Source organism: Silene latifolia, chromosome 1 (genome assembly GCF_048544455.1).
Source record: "Silene latifolia isolate original U9 population chromosome 1, ASM4854445v1, whole genome shotgun sequence".
NCBI classification, from domain to species: Eukaryota; Viridiplantae; Streptophyta; class Magnoliopsida; order Caryophyllales; family Caryophyllaceae; genus Silene; species Silene latifolia.
The window spans coordinates 83,822,805-83,843,674 of NC_133526.1; positions in this window are offsets into that span (position 1 = coordinate 83,822,805).

Below are 20,870 nucleotides of genomic sequence, written 5' to 3' on the forward strand. Positions count from 1 at the left end.
TATGGAAAAACAAGTGTTTCCACGCCTCTACCACCCAGTCAATTCTGTTCCACTTAATCCCCCTTTCATGGCCACATATCTTTCCGGCTAAGGAATGATAAAGATTTCTCCTCTTACATGAATCCAATTTTCATTTCATCCGGGAAAAGCCATCTTTTTCTCAACAATGTCTTTTTCTTCTGGTTAAAGAATCTCTTTCTGGTTGCTCTGGAACAATTAGGAGATTCCCTAGAAGAAATATGGGGTTCTGCTTCTGGTGGCAACATGCCATTGGGTGGTGGTCCCGCTTATGGGGTCAAATCAATACGTTCTAATAAAAAAGATTTTAATATTAATCTCATCGATCTCATAAGTATCATACCAAATCCCATCAATCGAATCACTTTTTCGAGAAATACGAGACATCTAAGTCATACAAGTAAAGAGATCTATTCATTGATAAGAAAAAGAAAAAGGGTGAACGGTGATTGGATTGAGGATAAAATAGAATCCTGGGTCGCGAGCAAAGGATTCGATTGATGAAGAAGAAAGAGAATTTTTGGTTCATTTATCCACTTTAACGACAGAAAAAAGGATTGATCAAATTCTATTGAGTCTGACTCATAGTGATCGTTTATTAAAGAATGACTCTGGTTATCAAATGATTGAACAACCGGGAGCAATTTACTTACGATACTTAGTTGACATTCATAAAAAGTATCTAATGAATTATGAGTTCAATACATCTTGTTTAGCAGAAAGACGGGTATTCCTTGCTCATTATCAGACAATCACTTATTCACAAACCTCGTGTGGGGCTAATAGGTTTCATTTCCCATCTCATGGAAAACCCTTTTCGCTCCGCTTAGCCTTATCCCTCTCTAGGGGTATTTTAGTGATAGGTTCTATAGGAACTGGACGATCCTATTTGGTCAAATACCTAGCGACAAACTCCTATGTTCCTTTTATTACGGTATTTTTGAACAAGTTCTTGGATAACAAGCTTAAAGGTTTTCTTATTGATGCTAGTGACGATATTGATATTGATGTTAGTGACGATATTGATGTTAGTGACGATATCGATCGTGACCTTGATACGGAGCTGGAGCTGCTAACTATGATGAATGCGCTAACTATGGATATGATGCCGGAAATCGGCCAATTTTATATCACCCTTCAATTCGAATTAGCAAAAGCAATGTCTCCTTGCATAATATGGATTTATCTTTTGAGTTGTTCTGCCGGATCGGTCGCTCAAGATCTTTGGTCTCTACCCGGACCCGATGGAAAGAAGGGGATCACTTCTTATGGACTCGTTGAGAATGATTCTAATCTAGTTCATGGTCTATTAAAAGTAGAAGGCGCTCTGGTGGGATCCTCACGGACAGAAAAAGATTGCAGTCAGTTTGATAATGATCGAGTGACATTGTTTCTTCGGCCCGAACTAAGGAATCCCTTAGATATGATGCAAAATGGATCTTGTTCTATCCTTGATCATAGATTTCTCTATGAAAAAGACAAATCGGAATTCGAAAAAGGGGAGGGAGCCCTCGATCCGCAACAGATAGAGGAGGATTTATTCAATCCCATAGTTTGGGCTCCTAGAATATGGACCCCCTGGAGCTTTCTATTTTATTGTATCGAAAGGCCCAATTCATTGGGATTTCCTTATTGGGCCGGGTCATTGCGGGGCAAGCGTATCATTTATGATGAAGAGGATGAGCTTCAAGAGAATGATTCGGAGTTCTTGCAGAGTGGAACCATGCAGTACCAGACACGAGATAGATCTTCCAAAGAGCAGGGCTTTTTTCGAATAAGCCAATTCATTTGGGACTCTGCAGATCCACTCTTTTTCCTATCCAAAGATCAGCCCTTTGTATCTGTGTTTTCACATCGAGAATTCTTTGCAGATGAAGAGATGCTAAAGGGGCTTCTTACTACCCAAAAGTCTACTCCTACATCTATATATAAACACTGGTTTATCAAGAATACGCAAGAAAAGCACATTGAATTGTTGATTAATCGCCAGAGATGGCTTAGAACCAATAGTTCATTATCAAATGGATCTTAGCTGGTAGTACAAAATTATATAAATATTTATTTCTTTGTTATTTCACATTCAATATTATATAACTGAGATTTTTTTTTTCATAAATTCATTATCAATTAATCAATGGTTATTACTCTTAAATTGAAAATTTTAAATACAATATCATTATATATATTTTTCAGCAACTAGCTATATATGAATAGATGCATAACACCGTAAAATAATACAGAATGACCTAAGGGACAAGTTGTGACCCGTTATAACCCGATAGGATCTAGTATTAAAACTTTTTGACATGATATGAACTGTTCAGGATTGTTAGTCTAACTAACCCTACCGATATGTCTAACTAACCCTACCGATAACAACCGTCACCCGACCAAGGGTTCCCTATGCCGACCTGATACCCGAAGTAAGTCATAACCTGAAATAATCCAACCGAAACCGATCCGACCCGCAATTTCATATGACTCGAATAAATCCGACATCACGATAACCCGCACCCAAAACAACTCGACTCGAATCCGACTCGACCCACCCGATTGCCACCTCTACTAATCCTGCAATCTTCATCAGAGCATTACCCCAAATTTTCAGAGGACGGCCATAAAATCTAATCCAGATTGGGACTACATCTACAGCCTCTCTGACTAATTTGGTAGTAGGTGTCCATTCTTTAACCACAACAGGCTTGTTATCAAAGAAAACATGACCTGCTTGTAGCACACGCAATTTCATTGCTTCAATCTTGAAACGAACCAGGAAAATACCATTCTAGTGAAACGATAATTGATCATATTCGGTATATCCCCAGACTCGTTTCACAAACCCATCAATGACTTTAAACGTAGGGTTAGCCCCAAGGACATAACAGTACACCGCCGTCGACCAATATTCTAGTTCAGGATCAGTATCAACACTAGTCAGATGCAGATGATTTACCCTATCAGATGTAGCAGACCCAGAACGCGAGACTTCGGTCCAGTGACTCCCATCATCAGAGTCCTCCTCCGCAATTGAATCCATACTAGTACTCAAATTAAACGGCCTGATTTCACCATCCGCATCCAAAACGTGATCATCAAGCTGGATATCAACCTGAGAATCATCAATTTCAGAGTTGAGATGTTGAAATCTAGAACCGGAGTTATTATTATGAAATTACTATTATTAATCTGTGTTTTTGGAGTTTTTTTGCTATTATTATTTGATATTAATCTAATTACTCTACTAGATTTAGGTTGATTGCGTTTTTGACGAGCCATTGCTGATCAAGTTCGTAAAAACCCTAAATCGCCTCTCTCTCTAACGTTTACCTTCATCTCTCTCTTGAGAATGTTTATGACATAATAACCCCAATTTCATTTTAGCGAATTGAGTTTGTCATGGCATAATTTGTAAAAAATTACTCATCTAATAGAACTATATCTTATTTACTAATTATTAGTTTTATTATAATAATTTTGAATAAATGTTATTTTGTTGGAATTTGGTATTGCTCTTTACCGTTTTAATTTTGTAGTAGTGATTAAGGAATAAAGACAGAAAATGGAGTGGTAAACAAATGAAGACGGGTCAATACAAATTCTTGCATTGATCAAATGTGGGAAGTCAATTTGACTTGGACCTCTTTCAACTGTGTACTGCTTGTACACTGCATTCACTATCAATTCTTCATCACCATCTTCCCACCTTCAGTCCGTCAATCTCCATCACCACCGAGATCACTATTCGCTTACCATTTCCACAATCAACCACCCGAACCCGATATCCTGCCAGCAGCAACAGCCTCATCGGCGACGGGTAAAGGAGTCGTATTTGCCTCCATCTCAAGCACCAACTCGTTCTCTCCACATACCAACCTCCATCCATCACCAATTCACCATTAATCATCATCTCCTTCGACAACCACCATCTCCACCCTGCTCCTCGTGCACAACCACAACCAGCAGCGACTTCAATCAACCCCCTTTCATCACCTTCATCACCATTAAACCCGACAACCACCATTTCGCCATTACCATCATCATCCATGCCCGGAACCGAAAACCCAATTCCGAGCCCACCTCCATTTACTCGACAACATCAGCATCAACACATCTCCGGTGAGCCACCATCGAGCCCATCGCCACCACTAGGTTAGTTAGTATTTATTTTCTCTCAATATTTTAGAACCCTAGATATTTCCTCTCTCAATATTTCTTCAATAAAATTTGTAATCTTTCTTTTATTATAGTTTAATTACTCTCTAGTTTATCCAAGTTCTTCTCTTTTCATTAGTTTACATTTAGTTTTGGGTTGTAATTGGAAAACAAGAAGAAATTCATCTCCTTTATCAATCCAAATTCATTACTTTCCTCTTACTTGGTATAATTCTTATCTTTTGTTTACATTTACTTCATTAGTTTACATTAATTGTCTTACTTGTTCGATATTCATTCAAAGTAGTAATCTTTATCATGTTTACCATGTTTGCTTATGTATTGTTGTACTTTGTTGTTTATTTCTCATCCATGAAAATGTGTGAGTAGTTTTATCTAGGGCTCAGGGGGATCTTGGGTTGTCAATGGGGGTGAATTTGGGTTATTAACATTTAAATTCGGGTGATTTGTTGATCTTCACTTTCATGCACACGAAGTGTTTGTAGGAATGTATGAACGAAAGTTTGAACCTTTTCCTCACATGTTTAGCTTTTCTTGGTGCCTTTTGCTTGAGATAACCTATCTTGGTGCTTAGGCTATTAAAAAGTCGATGTATTATGTGTGATGATTTTATATTAACCGAATGAAAGTTTGTTAAGGAACTTAAGGTGGCTAAAAAATTAGGCGTAAACCCTTGACCGTTGTTATCACCCATATCTCGTTTTAACCTTGTTTCATGCTCTATTACCCAAGTGAACCTAAAGGCTCTAGTTTTCCCCATCTTTGATCAATTTATCTTTGTCTTAGCTTATTTCCATATCTAGTTTGCATATTAGTTAAGAACAAATCAACCTCTTCCTTTTGTTTGACTAAACTAAAGACTTAAACAAGCCAAGTATCTAACCCCGGACATCCTTGTGGTTCGACCCCGATAAATATTACTTTTATTGGGTTTTATAAATTGAGTTTGATACCGGAAACGGCGACTAAAATTCGACCATCAGGTCCCTTATAGAATTTATAACAGTAAGTTATACAGGGTGACATTATTTGGAATGTGTCAATACGATATCACAAGTGACTATCTCTGGCCTAAAATAATTGTGAGGATCGTCTATGTATACCCCCATCATTAGTAACAACGTGCAGCGTAATAATTTTAAAACAAGATGAATAAGTTATAATTTGTAGAAAAATACTCGTATACAGCGTAATAAGTTTAAAATATTTTCATAATAATAGATTCTAATTATCATTTTTTCTTAAAATTTATGCTTGACTTTTAATATAAGCTTTATTTATGCCGAATAATCATTAAGCTGATACATTTATATCGTCCGATAAACAATAACAATCGTTTAAAAAAAACCTCCTTAAATAATAACGATCAATCCTAGATCAACAACTCTCTTAACTATATTCATATTTCAGTTTTATTTTGATTATCCGATATCTTATAATGAATACAGACAAACTTAAATGAGCAAGTTATGAAAATAAAATATCATGTTTCCAAAATAAATTATTCTTTTACAATTTTATTAACTTATTTAGTTGGGTGTTGTGCTATTGAGCTAGTCTTTTGCTAAAAATGGTCATATAGAACAATTTGTGATCCTAGATTCACTCATAATACTCCCTCTTATTCACTATATTCTTCCCCTTTCCATTTTGCACAAGAAATAAGAAAGTGAATTTGACCACACAAAGCATACTACCCCACATGCAATTGAATTTGGACCACAAAAATCAATTTAAAAAGGAAATAGGGAATAAAACCTGAATAATCCGAATAAAAAAATAGAGAAGAATATAGTGAATATGAGGAGAGTTATGGGTAAGATAAGGACCCGAACTTCATATATATACTAGTTTGACACCCGTGCGTTGCAACGGGGTAATTAACTTAGTTATAATATTACATCCCATGTCTAATTATTTGTTTACATATGATTAAAATATCTTTTTCAAATAAAATAAAAGATAAAACACTTTGTTAATGAAAAAAAAGTTGTAAGGCTTAATATTTGTATGTTATTGTTGAAACTGACGCGTGACGTTAATACAAACTCTTATAAGAGCTCTCTAAGACAATATTTGAGAGACTCAAAAGACTTTGGCTTGATACCTAAGTTCCAATGATGTCTCCTATTTATAATCATAGAATCACTTCATCTTATGCTAATCTTTGGATGTGGGATAATTCAACAATTTATATGTAATATATTCACCACACCTGCATTATTTTTCAATGTGAAACAAATAACATACTAAGAAATACACCATATTTTTCGTATTATTCGTACGTTTTTTTTTTTCTATTTTTTATCATAATTAAAATATGTGCAAATAATGAAATGAAATTTATACTCTAATGATAGCATTTTTTTACCACCGATCTAATTATATTATTTTGTAATTTTTATAAATATTGAATATAGTATAGAAAATATATATTATATTCTAATTATAATAATAGTTAAAATATTTTCCACTATACTTTTTATATCAAAAATATTATTTAGGATATTTTTCTAAATTAATTAATTAATTTTTAATAATACAAACTTTTGAGTCCTCTAAGATTATACTTAAGAGACTCAAAAGATTTTTGCTTGATACTAAGTTTCAAAGATGACTCTTATTTATAATCATAGGATCAACCACTTAATGGTAATCTTCCAATGTGGGACAATTCTACTATTTATATGTAATATATTCACCACACCTACATAATTCTTCAATGTGGGACAAATAACATACTAAGAAGTACACAATCTTTTATCATAATTAAAATATGAGAAAATAATATTACTTTGTTCTTACCATTGAGTTGTTTATGTTTTCTATTTTACGTTCATCCGCTTGACTGTCTACGTTTCTACATATGGAAATTTTTTGATCAATTAAATAACCCACATACCCTTGTCTACTTTTATACCTTTCGTGTAATACTCCCATACATCAAGGTGCCTTAACAAGGCCACCTAGTACATGAGAATGCTACCATCTCGGTTACCCGAGGCATAGTAATCAAAAGTGACCATCAAGAAATGTACTTTAAGTAAATAAGTTTAAAGTGATTACATCAAAACTAACTGTAAAATGAAATACAACTGTTCCAAAACCAAAACCGACTAAATTAACAAAATGTTATGACACAACAGCGGAAGTCTATGACTCTAAAACGTGGTGACTCCATCCCCAGCTAATCCCACGCGCATCCAAGATATACCTGCTAGACAACTCCTCACAATCCCCAAATGGATCACCACAGTTTTCAAAACATTTAAAGGGGGCCAGTTACTGCATAAACAATATACGACAATTCAATAGACAGATATACAATCACAATCTTCCAACACCGTCACATCACCAATCATCTGACTACACACTAAAATGTGTATCCCTGCCATAATATCCATCGCAACAGATATTCCACACCGCCAGTGAGGGGCCGCAGCCGTTCCCACCTAAGCCCTGCGCATGTCCATCGAGCGAATAACCCATGTTCCTTAATGTGCACATTCCCCTTGTGACGGGAACCACAAGGGGTGAATCAAGGTCGTGAAGCCACCCCCACAAGTAACTCCACTCAGCCGAGGGCGCACCTTGCGAACTACAAACAAACAACAACCAATCACAATGTCAATGTAAACAATGTCAAAAACCAATTACGATATAATCAACATGCCAATCAACCAAACAACCATATTATAATCATTTACGCAATAACTGAGTAGGAAACTCTACCTGGAATGAAATCACCAATATCAATCACAAGCAGCGGAACAAAAGCGTTCCTCTACGAAATCATCTCCTATAATCACATAATCATAAAATTACAATCTATAATCAACAACAATCCCAATAATCCCCAATTCACCTAATTAGGGTTTAAACAATATTAACGAATCGATATAAAAAACGGTACAAGGATCTTACCCACAATACGACGATCTCAAAGGTATAAAGGACTCCAAAATCCGACAACTAAAGCCCTTGGATTTGATAGCAATGCGAGAAGATAAATCAACGTTGTTTGCTTTCTTTGTAAAAAGGTCTAGAATTTAGGTAAAAAGTAAAAAGAACTGACGGAAATACTTTATATAACCTTTTCACGCGTTGCTATCAAACTCGGCCAAAAACACGTATAACCCGACATACTCGATCAAGTAACTAAGGTACTCGATCGAGTTACCCCTACTCGATGGAGTACCCATCATGCAGAACGTACTCCAGAATGCAAAACTAACTTACTCGACAGAGTAAGCCCTACTCGATAGAGTACCCAACAGCTCATAAAACCGAGGTATTACATTTCGGTTGATGAGTGCCAAAATATGAGGGGCTTACATGAGAGTAGTTGTGTAAGTAAACATATGAAAAATAGAGATATCTCATTTTCTTAATATTTGTTCAAAAAGTAAATGTAAACAATTCAAAGGAAGGGAGGAAATAATAAATAATACGAAATTTATACTTAAATGAAAGCATTTTTCATTACGAATCCAAATATCTAACTTTCTAAATGTTTTGCATGATACTTTTTGGTTAGATTGATAATCAAACAACTAGTATAGATCCCGCGCGAATGCGCGGTTTTTTAGATAGGAATATTATAGAAAATAACAATTTTACTACTGTATTTAACTCAATTTGAAATTTAATTGTAAATTTTATTATTATTAATGTTTTGTATTAATCAATGGAAAACGAAAAGTTCATTATGATCCAGTTGTAGAAATAATATAATGAAAGCCCAATTACAGATATGATATAATAAAAGTCCAATTACATATACAATATAATGAAGGCTCAATTATAGCTAAATTCATTTAGGCGGGAAAATTTGAAAGATCTCTTATTCTTTTAGTATAAGGGGGATTCTTTTATGTAAAATATAGCTTTGATATTAAAAATATTACATAGTATCTTTGTCATAATTTTGGAAGATCTTATAATATACTTTCTTAAAATTAAAAAAGATGATGTGGACGCTCTAATATTGCTCGAAAAAAACCTCTTTGGGCCCACCTAAAATACATCAGCTGACATGTTGGTAAATATATTTTAACTAGAGCTGACCAAATGGCCCAAGCCTATTGGCCAGACCCGACCCAGTCCGCTTTTTTGAAGGACTTAGGCTTTTATTTTGGACCAAAAAAGCATATGGACTGGCCCAAAAAGGTCCGAAATATTTTTGCGCCGGGTTTGGGTCAATCGTTTGGCCCAAATTTTGGCCCGGTCCGGCCCATATTTATTAATAAATAAATATTTTTTCTAATAAAACCTATTAAAATAGCGTTAAAGTTTTAGATAACTCTTAACAAACTCAAGTATATTTTTTTGATTTATAAAACAATGTGTACATAACATATATCATATCCACGAATGCATGATTAAGCATTCTAAAGCGGCGATGTTTTTTTTTATTTTATTTTTGATATTAATTCATATCCATTTCATCATATTTTGTACAATTTTATAAATTACGTATGTTTTTAAAGTAGTAACTACTTTTATAACCCGTGAAATCCACAGGATGTTTTGTTTTTTTGTATGATGTTTTTAGTGTTTCTAGTAATTTAAATTTTATAAAATATAAAACCACATAGTAAGATCACCACACGAATAATTCATGATAGATCATGTACTAAAATTAAGGGCATTCAAATGTTAACATAAAGATCAATGTCGATAAATTAAAGAAGTCAAGTAGGTGAAGAGTGCTATTTTTTTCAAAGGTAAAATGATGAAAAAAACCAACAAATACCAAAATAAAATATACATTTGAAAAAAAAAACTAAAAACTATTAGTCATTCACACTGATGTCGTCAATCTTGTAGTTAGTCTGCAATATATAGTTGTTTAAGCAATCCTAGTCTTTTACTTCTCCATATAGTGTTCTTTCTCCAATAATGAATTGTCCTATAAAAAGTAATTAGTGGTAATTAACCAACAAAATAGTGAAATTTGTTTTATATTATCGTTATTAACTTAAGCTTCCTCTTAAATAGTGAAAAAAAGAGGGAGTGAGAATTAAGTCATAGAGATTTAACTATATTAACCTTTGAATAGCTCAACACCACAAATTTTGATAGCCCCTAAATGATGAGAACGAAACAAATATATATGATGTGATGAACACTTCATAACCCAATGGAACTTATACATAAAAAAATAAAAAAAATTTGTTTATAATTTAAAAACCTTAGTATACTTAGCTTGATGTGAATAGAATGATATGAAAGATTAGTAACAAATTTAGATCTACTGACAATAGGGATAAAAAAAATTTGCTTACAAATTTTGCCTTCCATCAAAAATATATAAACAATTGAGAATGCGTTTTATGACTTTTGAGCATCTTCTCTTCATTATTGTCAAATTTAATATAGGCATAAATATGAATCAAGATTCATGACTTTAAGCATTATTTTTCCATTATTATGAAATTTAATATAAACATAAATAAGGAGTAAGGAGAAATGGAATGTATAAGGTTTGCTTGATTATTATTATTATTATTATTATTATTATTTTATTTTTTTTACAAAATTCGCTTTACATGAGAGTAGTTTAAAATGTTATCTTATTTAATTAAAATATGACATGTAGATGATGGTAGATAATTTGGCTTGCCTTTTAATTAGATATATAGATAGATATAGATTTTATATTTAGATTATAGAGTTATTGATTTTATATACATAAATATGGAGCAAGGAGAAATGGAATGTAAAAGATTTGCTTTATTATTATTATTATTATTATTATTATTATTATTATTATTATTATTATTATTATTATTATTATTATTATTATTATTATTATTATTATTATTATTATTATTATTATTTTTATTTTTTTTATTATTATAAGATGCGCGCAGCTTTCATTAAAAGAAAAATAAAAGGTTTACATGAAATTGGTGGGGAGCCGAGAGACAATCTGGGCTCCCACACCCTTAGCAATAGCAAAGCTAAGTCTAGTAAAAATGTAAGCGGCTACCCGAGCCCCCGCATCCCGAGATGCGGAGAATTTCGATCCGCTGAGCAAGGCAACAAAGATCCGAACCCAGCTCTCCAAGTGAAGAGAAAGAGAAAGGTAGGAAACCATAACCCGCTACCGCGCACAAATCCCCATACTTAGCACACTTTCGCCGAGCAAAGATCGGCGACAACCCGCCCCGCACAAAATCGCCAACCCGATCCGAGTCAAAGGTGAAGAACCCAAAGTCAATGCACACATCACGCCCCATGTCCCAAGAATATAGCAATAAATCCGCAGGACGAAGAGAGCCACCATGCCCATCAACCAAACCGATATCAACCTCCTTCCCCGCAGTAATACCAGATCTATAGCAGATGTCAAAAAGAGTGTCCCGGACAAGGTTATGACGATGTTTAATGCCCACAAGATGCCAAGAAAGAAACAGCGTGGTCCCCAAAAACATCCTCAAAAAAACCCGAGAGCAAGCGGACGGGGCCTAGATACCGTGAATAACGGAACACCCGCACGATACCCCAAAGACACTACGGTAAGTCCTCCCATTCATAGTCTGACCCAACCCCGAGATAGGAACCGCACGTAACCAATCCGAGGAGTGAGAACCTGCGAGATCGCCATAAAGCAAGTCGGCGTGGTGTCAAAGAGAAAACAGGACTACGAGGTAGCAAGAACTGCGTCGTGAAATAAATATCTGCCAATTTCTTCATAAGTTTGGGGGCGACAATTTCACTAGGGTGACCTAATATATCGAAACCCGTAGTCGCAGAAACACTGCGCGGCATCATCAAAAGCGGGGCCAACGACTACAACACCGGAAGGGCCGAGGAGCTTAGCCTCGCAAACCAAAGACGCAAGCGGGACGCAATAAAAGCATAAAATAAAACATCTCCCACCGCATAGACACCAAGTCCACCAAGATGAAAAGGGAATGTAGCAAGGCGCCACTGCCAATCACCAAAACCCGGCCCCGACGCGGTGACAATACGTTCCAAGCTAGAACGCAAAGCGGCATCAAAAGGAAGATGGACAGACCCAAAAACACTAGGGGAGCAAGTACGAAGGGAGAAGTAGAGCTTAGAAATACCAGTACAAGCTCGAAGAAGAAGCAACTCACATTGCGGGTCCTCAATCCTCGCAACCAAGTCCATTAGCTCAATGGTCTTAGTTACTCTCCGCCACAATCTCACCGCTAAAACCAGGACAAGTCTTGATGTGTCCTCCCAATATCTGTAACACCGCGCAATGGCCGAGAAATAGAAGTGGGGAAAACCCCGGAAGCCGGCTCGTGGGTCCTCAACGAGCCAAAAGACCTCCGTCTTGGAGACATTAAGGTGTAAACCAAAACGAGGGCCATCCAACCTAATCAAGTCCAAAACCTTCCCCACCTCCAAAGTATCACCCACAATGGTGCCATCATCTAAGTACCATGCCTGCAAAGTGAGGTCAAAAAGTGTCCGGATCTTGCAAACCAAGGGATGCAAAACCAACGCGAAAAGCAAAGGCCCCAACGGATCACCTGCGCCGAACACCCCGACAAGACCACAAGCGGTGCTCCCCATAAAAAAGGCGGGCGGGCTGGAATAACAAAAAACTCCACCCAACGGGAGAGAGCCGGGCAACGACGGCGGACCTTCTGAAGCATGGTCGAACGGTCAACAAGGTTGAACGCATTCGAAATTAACCAAAGAAAGATAAAAGCCCCACCCGAGCCCCCGAGCCTCAATGAGCCGGTTCAAGGCATGCAAGATAGCCTCTCCTCCACCGGACACACCCACCCCGAACTGAATCCCATCAAAATAAGAAGATAAAGACGGGCCAACCATAGAAGCACCAACCTTAGAGACAAGCCGTCTCCAGACCGTACCAACAGCAATAAGACGAACTCCACCACCCGGTTTAACGAGTGGTGTGAGAGGGGCGCTGGCAATGTACTCACCCAGAGGAAGAGGACACCGGCCCTCAAGAAAAAGATTAACCAACCTAGTAATAGAAGTGATCAAATCATCGGAGATAGCCACAGCAGCGCCACTCAAACAGTCCATAAGGTGTTGGGCACGAAAACCATCCCTCCCACAGGAAGTACCACGAGGGAAGCTCCGAATCATATCCAAGACCACCGCCGAAGAGGCAACCAGAGGATGATGCTCCCCAGACAGAGGAGGAAATGAAGGAGGCGGGGCGACAGGATGCTTCTCACGCAGGGCCACGAGAGTGGCATCGGAGTAGGGGGCAACCCCAGAGGAAGAAAGCACCCGTACAAAAGAAGAAGATAATGGCCATCGAAATCTTCCGCCGCATTGGCGGAGGTTAAGCTCACTCAAATCCAGATCCTCATCCACAGAAAATGAAGAAGGACCCTCATCAAAGCACTCCTGTAACAACAGCAAGCCCCCCCCCCCCCCCCCCCAGGTGTCCCCCAAGCAAGTATAGCCCTGGCAATACCCTCCTCCTGATGCTGACGCCGAATAGCAGACCGACACTCATGATTACTCCGAGGGGCGAAAGTCCTGAGCAAACAAAGAGGTAGAACAAGCAAACGAACCCAGCGGGAGAGATCACAAGGGGCATCAAACACCGCATCCAAGGCCCCTTTCAAAGCCCGAGCAAACCCCAGACGGCACTTGGGAGGAATAGATTTCACGGTGCGAAGGCCTAAAGACAACAAACGATCCAGCGAAGATATAGACCACTGAACAAGCTCTACACTATCATCAGAAGGAGCCGAAGTAGAAGGAGCCAAAGGTCTCGGAATACCATGAATATGGAAGGTGTAAATGCCATCAACACACCCCGGATGCTCCACACAATCACCCCGACTATGCCGACATCTTGCTCTAACAGTACGGGTCATAAAACACACCCCACACAACCAGAGCCCCATCCGTCTCAAAGAACTCTCGGTATTGGAATAAACAGTCAAACTATCAGAAAGAGTCTGACGCGTAAGGTCCAACGCACCGTCATGACAATGTCGGACCTGTAAATGTTTCTGCCAAGCTGCCTTTGTAAGACCCTTACCAAAACCATCCCGACACCCATGAAGACTCGAAAAAGGACAATGGTACCGCACAAGCTCGGGCATGAAGGAAGTTAACCTCACACCCTACCAATTATTATTATTATTATTATTATTATTATTATTATTATTATTATTATTATTATTATTATTATTATTATGTTGTTGTTGTTGTTGTTGTTATCATCATCATCATCATCATCATCATCATCATCATCGTTACAAAATCCACTTACATGAGAGTAGTTTATAAATTATCTTATGAAATTAAAATATGATAGATGGCGGTAGGTAGTTTGGCTTGCTTTTTAATTATATTTATAGATTATTATTATTATTATAAAATCCACTTTGCATGAGAGTGGTTTATAAATTATTTTATGAAATTAAAATATGACATATAAATGATGGTAGATAATTTGGCTTACTTTTTAGTTATATTTATAGATTATAGATTTATAAATTCAATTATTATTCCATGCATGTTATATTGTCAACATAATTAAATTAACGGGGTGTGAAGTTGGTGACGTGGTTTTTTTTTTATTTTGCAAGGTGGCATTTAGTAAGTCTAGGTGGCATTTAGCCATGCTTATGTGGCTTTTAATTGGGGGTTTAGTTTATTCTTTTAATAATATTTATAGATTTTTTAATTAATCATATCATATATTTAACAAACATATATAATTTAATAATAATAATAATAATAATAATAATGTTTACGGGGACCACGCTGTTTCTTATACTGGTATTATGGGTGTTAAGCATCGGCACAACCTCGTTCGTGACACCTTATTCTACATCTGCTATAGGCCTGGTATTTCTACAGGTAAGGAGCTCAATATCGGTTTAGTTGACTGACATGGTGGCTCTCTTCGTCCTGCGGATTTGCCGCTTTATTCCTGGGACAGATGGCGTGATGTGTGCGTCGATTTGATAAGGTCTTCTCCCTTGACTCAAACTGGGATGATGGATTTTGTGCCCGGCCGGGTTGTCGCTGATGCTGCTCAGTGTAAGTGTGCTAAGTATGGGATTTATGTGCGGCAGCTGGTTATGGTTTATTTCCTTCTCTTTCTCTTCGTTTGCGAAGTTGGGTTCGGATGTTGTTGTCTTGCTCAATCGGATCCAGAAGTTCTCGGTATCTCAGGATGCGGGGGCTCGGGTAGCTGCTTATATTTTTACTAGACTTAGCTTTGCTGTTGCTAAGGGTGTGGAGGCCCAGATTGTCTCTCGGCTCCCCACCAATTTCATGTATACTTTTATTTTTCTATCAATAAAAGTTGCGCGCATCCTTCCATAAATAATAATAATAATAATAATAATAATAATAATAATAATAATAATAATAATAATAATAATAATAATAATAATAATAATAATAATAATAATAATAATAATAATAATAATAATAATAATAATAATAATAATAAAGAGGAGAGAGCGTGCGATTAGAGGAGCGATAGGCGATTAGGGTTGCTGCCACATTTTGAGCTTTAGGGCTGTTGTCACCGGCTGCCACCAAGGGTATCACCACAGCACGCCGGCTTTAGACCTCACGTCGTCGTCGTGTGCGGCTGTTGGTGGTGTTATTTCGACTGGTGGCTCAGGTTTTCGCAGGTAAGGGTTTTCTTTCACTTACTGTCTGTTTTTTATCCTAGGGTTCCGGTTGTGTGTTCCCTGCCTTGTCTGTGATCCCTGCCTCATCTGTGATCGTCGGCGGCCTTGCCGGACGTCAGTGTGTTGATCGGTTTCAGCACTCTCGGCTGTTTTCACGTGGTTCAGCATTCACGGCTGTTTCACGGCTGTAGCTTTGTCGGGGATAGGCTTTATCAGGTGGGTGTTTACCTTGCGTTTTTTTTTTTTGGGTCGCATGTAAGGGTTGCTGGAGTCGCTGGTGGTTGCTGGAGTCGCTGTTGTGGTTGCCGAAGTGTTGCTACAGCCTTTTTTCGATTTCCCGCAGCTGCTTTGTTTTCTTTTATCACGTCCTTATTGCTGCTGGTTGTTTGAGTTTTTTCCAGCTGTTGTGTGCGTGCTTTCACCGTGGTATGGCTGGTTGTTGACCATCACCGGAGTGGGTGGTGTTTGGTGGTCACCTTTGCCATGGGTTTGTTCTTCTTTTTGGGTGTCTTGCCTCTAGCTGCTTGTGCGGGTGCCTGCAAGGTGGTTTTCGTTCGGGTGGTTGCTTGGTGGCTATATCGTTTTTTTTGGGCAGGTTGAGAGTGGGGATTTGCTTCTTCCTTCATGCTCGAGCTTGTACGGTACCATTGTCCTTTTTCGGGTCTTCATGGGTGTCGGGATGGTTTCGGTAAGGGCCTTACAAATGCAGCTTGGCAGAAACATTTACAGGTCCGACATTGTCATGAAGGTGCGTTGGACCTTACGCGTCAGACTCTTTCTGATAGTTTGACTGTTTATTCCAATGCCGAGAGTTCTTTGAGACGGATGGGGCTCTGGTTGTGTGGGATGTGTTTTATGACCCGTACTGTTAGAGCAAGATGTCGGCATAGTCGGGGTGATTTTGTGATGCATCCGGAGTGTGTTGATGGCCTTTACACCTTCCATATTCATGGTATTCCGAGACCTGTGGCTCCTTCTACTTCGGTTTCTTCTGATGATAGTGTAGAGCTCGTTCAGTGGTCTATATCTTCGCTGGATCGTTTGTTGTCTTTAGGCCTTCGCACCGTGAAACCTATTCCTCCTAAGTGCCGTCTTGGGTTTGCTCGGGCTTTGAAAGGGGCCTTGGATGCGGTGTTTGATGCCCCTAGTGATCTCTCCCGCTGGGTTCGTTTGCTTGTTCTACCTCTTTGTTTGCTCAAGACTTTCGCTCCTCGGAGTAATCATGAGTGTCGGACTGCTATTCGGCGTCAGCATCAGGAGGAGAGTATTGTCAGGGCTATCCTTGCTTGGGGGGCACCTTGGGGGGTTTGTAGTTGTTACAGGAGTGTTTTGATGAGGGTCCTTCTTCATTTTCTGTGGATGAGGATCTGGATTTGAGTGAGCTTAACCTCCGCCAATGTCGACGGAAGATTTCTGATGGTCATTATACTGCTGCTGTACGGGTGCTTTCTTCCTCTGGGGTCGCCCCCTACTCCGATGCCACTCTCGTGGCCCTGCGTGAGAAGCATCCTGTCGCCCCGCCTCCTTCATTGCCTCCTCTATCTGGGGATCATCATCCTCTGGTCGCTTCTTCGGCTGTGGTCTTGGATATGATTCGGAGCTTCCCTCGTGGTACTTCCTGTGGGAGGGATGGTTTTCGTGCCCAGCACCTTATGGATTGTTTGAGTGGCGCTGATGTGGCTATCTCCGATGATTTGATCACTTCTATTACTAGGGTGGTTAATCTTTTTCTTGAAGGTCGGTGTCCTCTTCCTCTGGGTGAGTACATTGCCAGCGCCCCTCTCACGCCACTCGTTAAACCGGGTGGTGGGGTTCGTCCTATTGCTGTTGGTACGGTCTGGAGACGGCTTGTCTCTAAGGTAGGTGCTTCTATGGTTGGTCCGTCTTTATCTTCTTATTTTGATGGGCTTCAGTTCGGGGTGGGTGTGTTCGGTGGAGGAGAGGCTATTCTGCATGCCTTGAACCGGCTCATTGAGGATCGGGGGGCCCAGGTGGGGCTTTCTATGTTGCTGGTTGATTTCCAGAATGCGTTCAACCTTGTTGATCGTTCGACCATGCTTCAGGAGGTCCGCCGTCGTTGCCCGGCTCTCTCCCGTTGGGTGGAGTTTTGTTATTGCAGCCCGGCCCGCCTTTTTTTATGGGGAGCACTGCTTGTGGTCTTGTCAGGGTGTTCAGCAGGGTGATCCTTTGGGCCCTTTGCTTTTCGCTTTGGTTTTGCATCCGTTAGTTTGCAAGATCCGGGACACTTTTGACCTCACTTTGCAAGCGTGGTACTTAGATGATGGCACCATCGTGGGTGATACTTTGGAGGTGGGGAAGGTCTTGGATTTGATTATGGTGGATGGCCCTCTTTTTGGATTGCATCTTAATGTCTCCTAGACGGAGGTCTTTTGGCCTGTTGAGGATCCTCGGAGTCGACTTCCTGGGGTTTTCCCCTCTTCTATTTCTCGGCCATCGCGTGGTGTTACTGTTGTTCCGGGTGTGATTACGGAGCAGTGTTATGACCACGTAAGCTTGTAGAATGATGACTTTGCTTGACTCTTCCTTTCGGCCTCTCCTGAAACAATGAACAAACTGAGGGCTCGGCTTGGTACCGAGCGAACTCACTCCGACGCTCAAGTCAGTAAACTTAAAGGGATTAAGTTGTGTGTTACTTGGCAAAGTATATTGTAGAGAGATAAGGGAGTTTATACCAGATTAATTGTGGATTATTAGCTTATTTTCGGATCCTCTCCTCAATGAGGTTTGAGGAGTATTTATAGACTTTCACCTTTTGTCACGTAGTGGCCAAGTGGCAGAGCAGGTGGAAAAACTGTTCTACCCTCGGCCGAGGGACCCATGGCAGGCCGGCGGGCCCTGTTGACTCCATGCCGAGGGGTCTTGGATGTGAGTACGCGGATGTGTATCCCGGCTGGCTAGTTGCCTGGCCGAGACCCAGTGACAGCCGACAGTCGCGTCGGTTAAGCTAGGGCAGTCTAAGACATTGACTTGCTGTGGATATCTTTGACCTTGCTCAATATGTTGACTCGGTCAGCGGGTGCAGAATATGCCCCATCAATTTGCCCCCAACGTAGTCTATGCCGTGGTATGGACCTTCGATGAGTGTTGAGCGTATTCTGCGTAAGTAAAATATTCTGCCCCGGCTTCTTCTTCCTCTGCTTGGTTCTGCTTAGGCCGTACCGTATCCCCCCTCCACATGGATGTGTAAAGGGCATCAAATGTGGAAAAGAAAATGGCGCTGGCCGAGACCGAGGTTGTGAGTGTCGTGTGCTTTTGATTGCCCCCAGCCGGTGCCGCCAAGCTCGGTTGAACAGCGGGCCGTTTGGCAAGTAGATACCAAGGATCGTGTTGAAGAAGATACGTCGATTGGCATTCTGTCAAGGAGCGTGTTGAAGAAGTTTTGTAACTGTTTGTCGATTGACATTCCATGACTGCATGCTTGACACGTGGCTCGGCGTTGATTGGTTGACGCCTCATGGGCTTTGCTCTGATTGGTCGGATTAAGTGGGCTTTTCTCTATAAATAGGGCAGTTACCCCCTCATTTTGGCCTTCCAAATTTCATTTTCTCAAAAAATTTCCTCTCGTTTAGTTTTTCTTTCGCAGAGTTCCTTTCTCTTTCTAATTTCTCGAAGTGTTACTCGGTGTAACATTTCCTTCCAAGGTAATCAAACAAATTCTTCAATCTTTTTTCTTGTTAAATATTCGTTGTCATGTCTTCTGCTGATGCCGGACCTAGTAATCCTGCGCCGGGGGGCTCCCCGTCGCGTCTTGATGAAGAGGAGGCACTGGCCGCCATCCCGATAAGGTCCGAGGGCCCTAGGTCTCCTTCTCCTGAGGTTGACGATCAGTATTTGGAGGATTTCTCGGATGATGATGGTGATGATGCTGACGATGATGATGATTTAGAAAGGACTCATTCCGATGAGGAGAGGCCGCATCTCTTGGATCACGGCGACGCCTGTAAGATCAGTCCTGATCGTGCTTGGACAAACAAGTTCGCCAGTTGCTCCGGTTCTGATCTTTTCGAGGATCATTACTCCTTCGGCAGGGAATATAAAATGGTTATCCCTAAGGAGGGTCAAGCGGTCTGCCCCTCCCAAGGGTCAGATCGCGTGTACATCAGACACCTAGAGTATGGGCTCCGGTTTCCTCTGAATGGATACGTTGCGGCCATCATTAAAGCCATGAATGTCGCCGTGGCTCAACTGCATCCGTTGGCCATTAGGACTATAGTTGGGTTTGTGTGGCTCTGTCTCTTTAAAAAGGAGGCCCCAACGGTTAACTTATTCCGCCGGCTTCATCATCTTCGGCCGTCAACCCCCGGTGGCACGGGGTGGTACAGCGTGCAGACAGAGCCGGGTTATATCACCGTCTCTAAGTTTACTTTCTGCAAGGACTGGAAGGCGCGGTGGGTGTTCGTCGAGGTTCCGGAGGATTATCCACTGCCGCGGTCCTTCCAGCACCGTGTCATTTTGCGGTGTGAGAGTCGGGGGGAGCGTGAGAAATATGTCTCCCGGAATAAGCTTAAGATGGACGCCTTTAGGGTCCATATTAATGAGGACGAAAGGCGGGCAATGAAGCTGTTTGAGGCTGAGAAGGATGGGACGCCGAAGGGTTGGATGCCCTCGACACAGATCATTCTTCAGGATGAGCTGCTCTGCCAAGTCAGCCTCATACCGTCCCTCGAACAGGGTGAGTGGGGTCGGTGTGAGGCCCATCTCTGCTTTTAATGTTTCTGTTTTTGAACTTTGATTTATTTCTTGTACTTAACTCTTGCTTCGTTTCCTTTGCAGACCGCTTTGGCCCGGAACTGTCTGTTGACGTCCTCGAGAGGTTGGGACTTGACAAGGACGGGAAAGTTGTTGATTTGCATCCTAAGGCCATGACTCGTGATCGCAGACCGGCCCCAAACGACCTTATGGATCAGCAGTTGAAGGTTTTGGATGCGGGGGCGGCTCAGAGGAAGATCGCCGGTAACGTGCCGTGACGAAAGCCAAAAGCAACGTATACGGCGGCGACGGCGTCAACTTCAGTTCAACCTTCAATCCCTG